This window comes from Urocitellus parryii, chromosome 6, assembly GCF_045843805.1.
Source record: "Urocitellus parryii isolate mUroPar1 chromosome 6, mUroPar1.hap1, whole genome shotgun sequence".
NCBI classification, from domain to species: domain Eukaryota; kingdom Metazoa; phylum Chordata; class Mammalia; order Rodentia; family Sciuridae; genus Urocitellus; species Urocitellus parryii.
In genome coordinates, this window is record NC_135536.1 from 22,835,176 (window position 1) to 22,848,157 (window position 12,982).

Sequence of the window (12,982 nt, forward strand, 5' to 3'; positions counted from 1 at the left end):
AAAAAGGCACAACCACCATAAGGTTGTAAGGAAAAAGAACTGAGTAAGATTTACATTCTTCTATGTGACCACTAGGAGTTTTTATTTGTGCTTCTGTAAGAAACAGTGAAACCATGCAAACTGTAAAGTGTAATTTTTTTGTGTGTGGTAAATGTGAATTTTAATCCTTGCATAGAATACATTCATCTAATTATGATTATTTCTGAAAATAATTATGTCTCATAAGGGAACAGGGAACATTAAAAAATGAAATCCTTTGGATGTCAAATATGCTAGAAACTAGCATTGGGATCAGATACTACAGTGACTTGAAAATAGACTATTAAATACAGAAATAGGGGCATGATGGGAAAAGTGTGGATTTCAGAATCAGGACTGAATTTGAATTCATCTCAGCAGACTGTGGGCAGGGCTTTTGATTTAAACCTCCCTTGTGAGGATGTTTTGCTGTGAAAAGGGGAGAGAAAGAATGAGAAGCAGCAAACATGGATGTAAGCACAGTAGGCATGAAATAGGCTCTATATTAATTTGCTTTTTAAACTTGATAGCTTAAAACAACAAAAATTTATTCTCCCCCAGTCCTGGAAAGTAGTTCAAAGTCAAGGTGTCAGCAGGGCCATGTTCCCTCCAGAGGCTATAGGGAGAAAAATCCTTGCCTTTTCCAGTAGCCCAGAAGCTCCTGGGCTGCCTCTTCCTAACTCCAATCTCTTCCTTGTCTTCACATGGCCATTTCTTCTATGCATCTACCTCTTACCTCCTATTAAGATGCATGTCAGCCCAGCGTGGTGGCGCATGCCTGTAATCCCAGCAGCTAGGGAGGCTGGAGCAGGAGGATTGTGAGTTCAAACCCAGCCTCGGCAAAGGGAGGTGCTAGGCAATTCAGCAAGACGCTGTCTCTGAATTAATATACACAATAGGGCTGAGGGTATGGCTCAGTGGTTGAGTATCCCTGAGTTCAACCCCTGGTACCAAATTTAAAAAAATAAAAAGATGCTTGTCACTGAATTTGGGGCTCACCTGGGCAATCCAGAATAATCTCACTTGAGATCCTTCATTTAATTACATCTACAAAGACCCTTTTTCCAAATAAGGTCACACTTATCAGTTCTAGGACAAAAACATATATTTTAGGGGGCCATTTAATCTGGCATAGCTAGTCATAAGTATTATTAATATTACATACTGTACATATATTGGGTTCTGTGCAAAGCATATCCAGCAAGCAGTGCATACCTTCCCTCCCTAGTAACATGCCAGAGGCTATTTTTGTTTGTTTTTTGTCTTGTCTTTTTACTACTTGGTCCAGAGAACTGGAAAAAAAAATGAGAAGATCCTCCATTTTAGTATTTCTTGCCCCTAGATCTTGGCAACAAAAATGAAGTTCATGAATAATAATGGCTTCACTATGTGTGGGTAAGATCTTTTCCTTGATTTAAGGGAATAGCTAGGGAGAAGCTGAGAACTTGGTGGAGGAAGAATCCTTTCTCAAAGTAGGAGGTTTAAAGAAAAGGAGCAGATCCCAACAGATTATGAGCATATTCAAGAACAGAGAGAATCAAATTGAGAAGCCAGGTCACAGAACAGAGCAGTGTTCTGTTCAATACACAGAGTAGAGGGCCTTGCCTCAATAGTCTTATTTTTGCAGTGTTATGCTGCCTTTTGTCTTGGGTTTTCTTTTGTCTTGGGTTTTTGTCTTGGGTTTTCTGAGTTTTAAAGCACCCAGGGTGAATTACCCTGTCTCTGGTCTGGGCAGGAAAGGCTTTGCAACCACCAAGGCACAATGAACCCCACTAATGTCATTGCTTTTTCTCTTTTCGTAGAGAAGTGTAATAATAAATCAGACATAGCTCTGGGTTCAGACATAAGATTTCGGTTTGCCTCTCATTTGGACTCTGGTCTCTGGGAAAGAGGAGCAGAGCTGGAGGAAAAGGAAGGACCCTAGCTATCACCAGTACTATTGGTGACCAAACCTAGAGCAAAGGATCTTTTGCAAAGCATTCTGGGGTGGGAGAGAAAAATCACTCTATTGAATGAAGTAAACCTTGCTGCTTACTGAATGGTGAGAGGAAGGGGATGTGAGTGGGAATTTTCAAGCAGCATTCAGATGATCTCAAATGCAGGAATGAACTTAACAGCAGCCCTCTCTCAAGTTCAATTTTCAAACAGCACTCCAGGGTGGAGAGCCAAATGCCTTAAGTGTTGCTTGGTGTTACAATGCTTTATTCTTTCATTTGGAAAAGGAGCAGATGTTTGGAAGTGATCTGTGTTAAGCAGAGACTCAGTCTAGACTTTCAGTTACATGGTACGGAAATCCAGCTCAACTTGGCTCTAGCAAAAATAGAAATGCAGTGACCTACAGAGGTGGGATACTAGGCTTCAAGCAAAATGGAAGCAGATGCCCAATGGATGTTATCAAGATACTCTCTATAGCTCTAGCTCTTAGTGTGGCTTCATTTAAATTTATCTCATTCTTGTCTACCCTTGACAACCTCTTTCTATCTTAAAAGAAGGTGGTGAGGGCTGGGGTTGTAGATCAGTGGTAGAGCACTTGCCCAGCATGTGGGAGGCACTGGGTTCGAGTCTCAGCACCACATATAAATAAAATAAAGGTCCATTGACAACTAAAAATAATTTTAAAAAAAGGTGGTGAACATCAGTGATGGTTATATATATATATCCTTAAAGCTTGTGAACCATGAACACTTCCTGTCTTAAGGTGTCTAATTTTGAAATATTTGGAGAAGGGCACCAACTGGTCTGGCTTGGACCCTGTGCTCAATTCTTTGTATTAATCACTGTATCCAAAAGAGTGCAGGTTCATATTGACCCACATACCCAAACTATACCCAAATATGGTAGAAGATGCATAATTATTGACAACTCAACAAGGACCTTGTGATGGAGGGAGATTGGATTCAAAAGCAAAAATAGGGGCAGGGGCTAGGGCTGTAGTTCAGTGGCAGAGCGCTTGCCTAGCACATGTGAGGCACTGGGTTCAATCCTCAGCACCACATACAAATTAACAAATAAAATAAAGGCATGCTGTCCATACACGACTACAAAAAATGTTTTTTTAAAAAAGTAGAGGCAGTTTTATCCATTCACTCATTCACTAATTCAGTGTATATGATTTATTGAGTGTCTACAGTATGCTAGGCATCATTATGGGCTCCAGGGATACAGTGGGGTGCATAGTAGACTAAGCTCCTGCTCTCATGAAGTGTACATGTATATCCTCATTCAGAAAGATGATCAGTAAGAAAAAAATTTAAGTTAAATTAATTAATTGATTGATTGATTAACGAGCACGGCAATATTGGAAAATGATAAGTGCAATTGAGATCAAAGATGGATGATGTAATACATAGTGACCAGGAGAGTGGATAAGGAAAACGTGGTTGGGGAAGTCTTTTCTGGGGAAGGAATACTTGAGAAAGTATGAGGAAGAGTCAGATTTTGCTAAATTCTTGGTAAGTATGTTCTAGGGTAAATTGTAGCTACAAAGTCCTTTGGGTAAAAAAGATGCTTTTCTAATTTGTTCACTGTTGTTTTCAAGTATCCAAAACATTACCTGACACCAAGCTGTGAAATCAGTACAAATTTTTCTTTTTTATATTTAAAAAGATATTACAGTATTCTAAGGACTTTAAAAGTTGTACTTATTTTGATTTGTTTTTAACATTTAAAATTGCATTCATAGTTGACAAATAATAATTTTATATATTTATGAGATACAATGTCTTGTGATATACTGGACTGGTTAAGTCAGGCTTAATTCATCATTCACATACCTATTTTATTTTTGTCGTGAAAACATCTTCTTTCTAACAATTTTGAAATATACAATGCATTATTCTTTACTAAAGTTACCATTCTGTGCAATAGTTTCTAAACCTTGGTTTTCCTCTCTAACTGAATCTTTGTACTCTCTGATCAACATCTCCCAGTTGCCACCAGGACTACCAACCAAGAAAAGCCCAGGACCGGATGGGTATACAGCGGAGTTCTACAAAACCTTCAAAGAAGAATTAATACCAATACTTTTCAAGCTATTTCAAGAAATAGAAAAAGAAGGAGCTCTTCCAAATTCATTCTATGAGGCCAACATCACTCTGATCCCAAAACCAGACAAAGATACTTCAAGGAAAGAAAACTACAGACCAATATCTCTAATGAACTTGGATGCAAAAATTCTCAATAAAATTCTGACGAATCGAATACAAAAACATATCAGAAAACTTGTGCACCATGATCAAGTAGGATTCATCCCTGGGATGCAAGGATGGTTCAATATACGGAAATCAATAAATGCTATTCACCACATCAATAGACTTAAAGACAAGAACCATATGATCATCTCGATAGATGCGGAAAAAGCATTTGACAAAGTACAGCATCCCTTTATGTTCAAAACACTAGAAAAACTAGGGATAACAGGAACTTACCTCAACATTATAAAAGCTATATATGCTAAACCTCAGGCTAGCATCATCCTAAATGGAGAAAAATTGAAGGCATTCCCTCTAAAATCTGGAACAAGACAGGGGTGCCCTCTATCACCACTTCTATTTATTTTTTAAATCACTGTTTCCTAAAGGAGGAGGGTAGCAATAGTAGCAGTCAAAACTGAAAGCAGCCACAGTGCCACTACACTCAGTTTAGGCCTAGCAGTTGGCATATTCTCATGTGTTATCCTCAGTTCTACTAAAGAATAGGTAGTTATCTCCTACAAGAAGGAAGGGAACAAATTGCTACTTAAAACAACAAAGAAGAAGAAGAAGAAGAAGAAGAAGAAGAAGAAGAAGAAGAAGAAGAAGAAGAAGAAGAAGAAGAAGAAGAAGAAGAAGAAGAAGAAGAAGAAGAAGAAGAAGAAGAAGAAGAAGAAGAAGAAGAAGAAGAAGAAGAAGAAGAAGAAGAAGAAGAAGAAGAAGAAGAAGAAGAAGAAGAAGAAGAAAAGAAGAAGAAGAAGAAGAAGAAGAAGAAGAAGAAGAAGAAGAAGAAGGAGGAGGAGGAGGAGGAGGAGGAGGAGGAGGAGGAGGAGGAGGAGGAGGAGGAGGAGGAGGAGGAGGAAGAAAGAAAGAAAGAAAGAAAGAAAGAAAGAAAGAAAGAAAGAAAGAAAGAAAGAAAGAAAGAAAGAAAAAATGAGGGCCCTTGGTTCTTCAAGGGAGGAAGCTGGAGGAAGTGTCACGATTCATATTGATAGTGGAAATAATGCATTTTTATACTGGTCTCTTCTCTTCAAAGACATTGATGAGCAAGAGAGCCATCACCAGGAATGTGATCTTATAATAACTGATATTATAACTTCTGTGTTGGGGTTTGAAGGGGAGAAATAGGGGGAAATGACCTTATTTTTAAAGCATCTTAATGAGTTCTGCATGTTAAAGCATCTTCCAGAGTTCTGCAGAAGGTTCAGAATCAGGGCTCCACATTTTTCAGTATGAAAAATGACAAGAGAGGAAAGGAGAGAAGTGAAGAGGGCGGGTCCTGAACCACATGGTGGGAGTGTGGAGGTCCCTGAGGAAGTAAAACATCCAGGGGGAAGTTTCCATGATCAAGGATGACTGAGGGATTCTTGAGAACAAAAATGTGTAAAGTTACATTTAAAGCATAGAGGGGTTTGAGTCTGTGCTGGCGGTCCCCTCACCCGGCGGCCCCTCCGCCACATCATCACAAGTCCTCTTCAATCATCAACCTTAAGCATGGATGGATGCATGGTTTGAAACACACACCTCCGTGTTAGGCTAGTGAGGATGAAGGGAAGGTGGACTTGCAAGAGGCAAGATGGCAGTGGGGTGGAGGAAATCTGATCAGGTCACCAACAGAAGCATGAGTTATCTCCAGGATTGTTGGGGATGGGCTCCTGCATGCTGTCTTCCCTTCTGTATTTGGATGGAGGCTTAAGCCATTTAAATTTAAATATTTAAAAAATCTTCATCTACAAGGTTGGAGAACTAGGGTATAACCATGTGGCTGGCTGACATTGGCTGACACGTGGGTTGTCCCCCATCTTACAAATGAGGAACCCGAGGTTCGTTAAGGTTGAATGACCCGTACACACAGAGGAAATGAAGGGTCCGGGTTTGGAATCCTGATGCGGTTAGTGGTCCTTAGTGGAAGAGCCTTTTCCGAACACAAAAGACTACTCTCCATCCCTAATCCACATCCTGCATCTACTGCTGTGAACTTTTGTCACCAGGAACCTGAGTTGAGAAAATGCAGGGAATCAAGAGCTCACTTCAGAGCCCTTCCCCCTCCCTGCAGTCTTGCAGTTGTGGGAGGGATGGTTTAGGAGATTATTGCAGGTTTTATGACCAATATTTAAATTTCATCAGTCTACATGGCAGATGGTTAAATTTTATTAAGCATTGCTTTTTTTCCCAATAATCTTGTTTTATTCTTTCCTATACATAATAAACAATAAAAACCAGTACCATCAGAAAGAAACCTCTAGTTTGAATCATTTTTTAAGACTTTCATACAAAATGTTGCATGAAGACATTGCATTATATTTTCTTTCATAAGATACAATGATTCTGGTGAATCTAGGGAGTTTTTTTTTTTTTTTTTTTTTTTTTTTTTAAAGCATAAAGTCAGGGGATTTGGGGGAAGAAGTAGGAGTTTCTGAGGTCACTCTGGGTAGCCCATCCACTTTTGTCTGCTTTGCTCAGGTTCTGCAGAGGATAAGAGCTTTCAGCTCAGCCAGTGATGTGGTGTGAAATGAGTTCATGGCTCCCTGCATTTTCCCAGAAGTTGTCTGTGAGCTTTTAGAAAATTAAAGCGTGCTCTCAAATGGCATCTGGGTAGAAAGAACCTGTGGTGTTGCAAAATGAGCCCTTTCCTGTGATAGTTTTGAATGAAAAGTGTATTCAAAGTCAATTGCAAAGTTTCGATTCTGGCAACATCGCAGCAGACTGTGCCAGGGTGAGTTGTCCTCCCCATTAGGCATCCCCTGCCTCAACCATCCTCCCAGGCTTTTTCCTGTGTGGAGAAAGAAATATATATATGGGAGGGGGTTGAGTATAAAAGAAAGGAAAAGAAATCCATTATTCCTTAGGCATAGTTTTTAAAATGTCAAAAACTCTGTGACTCAGTTTTCTTATTTATAATAATAATGCCTACCTTGTAAGACTGTTATAAGGATTAAAGGAGTGAACACAAGCAAGATATTTATTTTTTTAATTAATTAATTAATTAATTAATTTTTTTATTGGTCGTTCATAACATTACATAGTTCTTAATACATCATATTACACGGTTTGGTTCAAGTGGGTTATGAACTCCCAATTTTACCCCGTATACAGATTGCTGAATCACATCAGTTACCCTTCCATTGATTGACATATTGCCTTTCTAGTGTCTGATGTATTCTGCTGTCTGTCCTATTCTCTACTATCCCCCCTCCCCTCCCCTCCCCTCCTCTCCCCTTTTCTCTCTCTACCCCTTCTACTGTAAATCATTTCTTCCATTTGTATTATCTTGTCTTACCCCTCCTTTCCTCTTATATGTCATTTTGTATAACCCTGGGGATCGCCTTCCATTTCCATTCGATTCCCCTTCTCACTCCCTTTCCCTCCCACCTCTCATCCCTGTTTAATGTAAATCTTCTTCTCAAGCTCTCCGTCCATACCCTGTCCTTGTTGACTCCCCTTATATCAAAGGAGTCATTTGGTATTTGTTTTTTAAAGATTGACTAGCTTCACTTAGCATAATCTGCTCTAATGCCATCCATTTCCCTCCAAATTCTATGATTTTGTCATTTTTTAATGCAGAGTAATACTCCATAGTGTATAAATGCCACATTTTTTTTATCCATTCATCTATTGAAGGGCATCTAGGCTGGTTCCACAGTCTTGCTATTGTGAATTGAGCTGCTATGAACATCGATGTAGCAGTGTCCCTGTAGCATGCTCTTATTAGGTCTTTAGGGAATAGACCGAGAAGGGGAATAGCTGGGTCAAATGGTGGTTCCATTCCCAGCTTTCCAAGAAATCTCCATACTGCTTTCCAAATTGGCTGCACCAATTTGCAGTCCCACCAGCAATGATCTGACACAAGCAAGATATTTAGAACACTGCAGAATGTACAGTATGTACTGTAAGCATCAATCATCACTGTCATTTTCCTGTACTGATATGTGTGGAGTTTTCTAATCCCTCTAGATTGAAGAAGGATTCTAGACAGGGTGATTGAGTCACAGTGATTTTTTTTTTTAATATGCCTGAGTGTCTGTACTAATACAAAGTCAAGTGAAGATTGAAATCCAAGTGGTCTTCAGAGCTGTGTTTTCAGCCTCTACTCTGGACTGCTCTTCAAGAAAGCATGCTTCTGCCCAGGACTCTAGATAGAGTGAAAAAGCCCTTGGCCCCAAGAGAATTCAAAGTTCCAAGTCTAGGTACACAATGAAGATTTACATGAAGAATAGACTATGTTTTTTTCCCCATGCTTTTAATTGGTATATAATAGTTGTACAGAATGGTGGGATTTGTTGTTACACATTTGTTCATAAGCTCGTGAAGCTTTAAAAAAGTAATTTAAAAATTGACTCCAGACATACAGAGATTATATAGCAGAAGCAAAGCAAAATTTCTGCATACAATGCTGGCACTCCCCGGGAAGATGGAACTCTAATGGAGAAAGGTAATCCTGGATAAAAAGCTGCTCACAGACTGACCTCCTAGATACATGCAGAATGAGTTCACTATGGGGGAACATCAGGAGACACCACAGAACAGAGAGGCTTCACACCTAAAACTGAAGATAATGGAACAATCTCAGAAAGACTCTAAGTATGTTTAAAATAAACAAATAAATGAGTCCTACAATCACAAGGAAATAACAGAATACCATTGGGGGGAAAAACAGGTAGATCTGAAAATAATGTCCATGGAATTAGAAGGTCTTGTGTTGGTCAGTTTTATGCATCAACCTGACTGAGCAGAAGGATGCACATGTAGCTGGTAAAACATTATTGCTGGGCCCGTCTGTGTGCTGCTTCTGGAGGAGATCAGCACTTGACTCTGTGGGCTGAGTAAAGATCTGCCCTCTTCCATGTGGCAGGCATCATCCACTTCACTGAGGACCCCACAGAACAAAAAGGCAGAAAAAGCGGAGATTCTCTCTTGTTAATCTGGGATATCCAGCCTCTGCTACCCTGGTACATCAGAGCTCCTGGTTCTCAAGTCTTTGTCTCACACTGAATTATACCATCAACTTTCCCAGGTGTCCAGTATGTGGGAGGCATATTGTGGGATTTTCAGCTTCCATAATTGGGTGAGCCAATTCTTATAATAAACCTCCTCTTACATATCTATGTATAAATCCCACAGGTTCTGTTTCTCTGGAGAACCCAAACCTGAAAATCCGTGTCTTTAAAATTAACAAAAAAAAGTAATACATTAAGTGGTAGAAAATTCATAACTAAACAGAGAATTTGTGAGCCAGGTACAGTGGTGCATTCCTGTAATCCTAGCAACTTGGGAGGCTAAGGCATGAGGATCACAAATTTGAGGTCAGCCTGGGCAACTTAGCAAGGCCATCTCAAAATAAAATTTCAAAAGGGCAGGGGATATAACTCAGTGGTAGAGTGCCCCAGTACCAAGGAAAGAAAGAAATTAAAAATAAAAAGAGAGAGAAAGAGAAAGAAAAAAGGGGAGGAGGGAAATATTAGTGAACTCAGAGTAGTTTTAAGGAAATTACATAAAACACAGCCCACCGAAGTAAAGATATTAAAATCAGGAAAGGTTGTTAGGCATGGGAATTGTAATGAGGAAGACTAACAAAATTTATTAGGAGTTCCCATTGGAGAGGATGGAAGAAAGACAATATTTGAAGAAACATTGACCAATTTTTCTTTTTCTTTCCTTCTATCTCCTTCTCCTCCTCCTCCTCTTTTTTTTTTTTTTCCATACTGGAGATTGAATCCAGGAGTGCTTTACCACTGAGCTATATCCCCAGGCTTTTTTTTTTTTAATTATTTTGAGACAGTGTGTCACTAAGTTGCTGAGCCTAGCCTCAAACTTGGATCCTCCTGCCTCAGCCTCCTAGAAACAATGTAATGCAACAATTACAGATTCAAGAAGACAGCAAGTCCTGAACAAGATAAATGAGAATGATATCGGATGTTTTTTTATGTCCCAGACATTAGCCACATATGAATCTTTAAATAACCCAATGGACTATGTTAGATCCCCCTTTTCTACAAATAGGAAAACTGAGTCACAGAAAGATAGTGGATCTTGCCCAGTCATACAGCAGGTGGGTGGTGGTGCCAAGCCTGGGCAGAGTCTGACAATTTACCCACTAAAGCATATTCCTCATCAAAAACAAGAACAATTCCCTAGGATATACACTTAGAATTTCAAGGGGAAGTAACTCAACCGAGAAACCTATAGCCTAAAATATTATTTCAGTGAAGATGAAACAGAGATTTTTTATATTAAAAACTGAAAGAATTTACTACTTATAAGGTCCAGGACAAAAGAACTAAAAAAATTTTTTTTTTTTTAGGGAAAAGATTGTAGAAAGTAGAAGCAGGATGAAAAAAAATGGAGAGAAAGAAATTGGTAGGCATGGATGAGTCTAAGTGACTACAAGAAAAATAGTGTGGGAAATTTTAAAAGACAGTGAAACAAATATAATCTATAGTAAAAATTCCATTGTGCTGTGTACTATAGATAATGGGGGCTCTTTAAATAAAAGAGGATTTTTTTTAGCTTTTATTTCAATTTGGCCATCTCTTCCCCAGTAAACTTTTCTTTTGTATAAATATGTAACAAATATTAAAAAATAAAAAACAGAGAGTCAAAATGGTGTATTTTTTGTTGATGTCACTATCATTACCCGCTAGCTCAAGTTGATTCTACTTGGAAAATCCATTTTTTGATACTGGCCTGGTGAGGATCATGAACCATGTAGAATGTGGTCCTTCCTCTTATGCATTTTGACTCATATACATTCTGGATATATATATTGATCCTTGATTTAGTCCAGGTAAGTCATAGGACTTTATAAGTCATTTAGCATTAATACTAGTGCCAATGAAGTCAAATTTATTCTTTTTGAGAAAGTGTTTTAGATTATTTTTTTCTTTAATATATAGAGATTTCCCATATAATCTGAAACAACTAGAATTAATAAACTTTGTTGCAGGTATTTTTTTGTGTCAACTGATTAGGCTAAAGGATGGGGAATTCACAGCCATCTCTTTGTAACTCAGAGGTATTTATTGACAATAATGTATACACTATGATGAAAAATATTACTTTTTCGTGAAATGGCCAGTATGAGATTATGATTAAAGAAGGAATCTAACACTATTTAAAATTTTTTCTCCCAACTGCTTGTTATCTGCATTTAATGCCAATTTTATTTTAGAATGTTTAATTTTAAATTTAACATAAGTTAACATGATTGTCTAAAAGACTGTTTATGACTGTATCATTCTGCCTTATTTGTCTGCTGTCAATTTATTTTGACATGGGAGGATGTGCCTAAATTTAGTAACATCGCCAAAGAGTTTAAATATGTTCTAACTATGGAAAAAATAAAAATGTGCAAGAATGTGAATTAGTCCTGGCAAGTGAACTCTATATTCATGTAGCTTCACGTCTTGAGCAGGTTCACTTAACAACCATTGGCTGCCTCTGCAGGTCACAGTACCATCAGGATGTGTGGAGGGCTCCATGGGACACAGGTGCCTCCTATCTAATGGATTTACCTTTCCCTGCAACTACAGACCCTCTTTCCCTTTGCTTGGCATCCTTCACATAAGTCTAGCAGATATGGAAGCCAGAAAGCCTGAGAGCATTGTATGGGAGGGCTTAAGGACCTGGAAGTGACATTCCTTATCCCTGTTTTCATTCCACTAGCCAGATCTTGATCACTGGGGAGCAAGTTGGGGAATGTATACGCAGGCATGTGCCTAGGATGTTGGGGCACACACCTGCGTGTGTGTGTGTGTGTGTGTGTGTGTGCGTGTGTGTGTGTATATATATATATATATATATATATATATATATATCCCTTTCTATAATTTTTCTGATGGTGACTTTGTTTTGAAAGTTTGAAAAAAGTAACCGGGATGATTGAATCATGCAGCGGTCACATTTATAATTTACGACTGATGGTTTTTCCAAGTTAATTGCATTCGGTTACTTCCTAAGAGCCATCAGCATGAGCCCTATGACCCAAACACTATTTCATTTATTTATGTGTTTGAACAACTGTTTTCTTTTTACATGCAGCTGACTCTTCAGCTTATGTGCTGAGGAGAGTCTAATGTTGCATTATTTTTACTGAAGTCATTTGCCAGCATTCTGTTTTATAAATTTAATTCACCTACAAATATGCATCATTTTCAATTCCATATCATAGAACACAACATTCTTCAACAGAAGCTTAGTAATTGACAAAGACTTTATGTTCCACGTGGCCCACAGAGTACATTTTGAGATTGGGCTGCGCTAAATTTTCTCACTCAGGAGCTTTGAACTCTTGACTGTGTGAAATGTCCTAGAAGAGGAAATCTACCCAGCAAAGCGGAAGTAGAGCAACTTTTCAAGTCACAGGTGGGGAAAGCAGAGCCAGAAGCGGCTTTGGACTTTTGGTTTGAGTAAGATCCAGTCTACAGAGGAGGTTTGCCTCCAAGGGGCTGAATCATGACTCTGGCTTCACCCAGGGAACACAGTCTTGATTCTTGTGGAAAATTTAGGAGAGACCGTCCTATAAAATCTAACTCAATGTGGAAAGTGTAAGTTATTTGGCTGCAAAAGTCATTTCTATTTGTGTCACAGTTAAATGAATTCCTGCCACTTGACTGTTTGCAAGATGATTTGGCTGGTTTGCAAGATTGCATTGCCTGGTGGATTTGAAAGCCCCATCTTTTTGGAGAAAGTGAACTTGTTCAAGCCTATGTTGGAACCACTTGAGTAGCTAGCAAGGGTGTATGTGTGGACTGGTGGGATTGAGAGTTCTCCTCTCC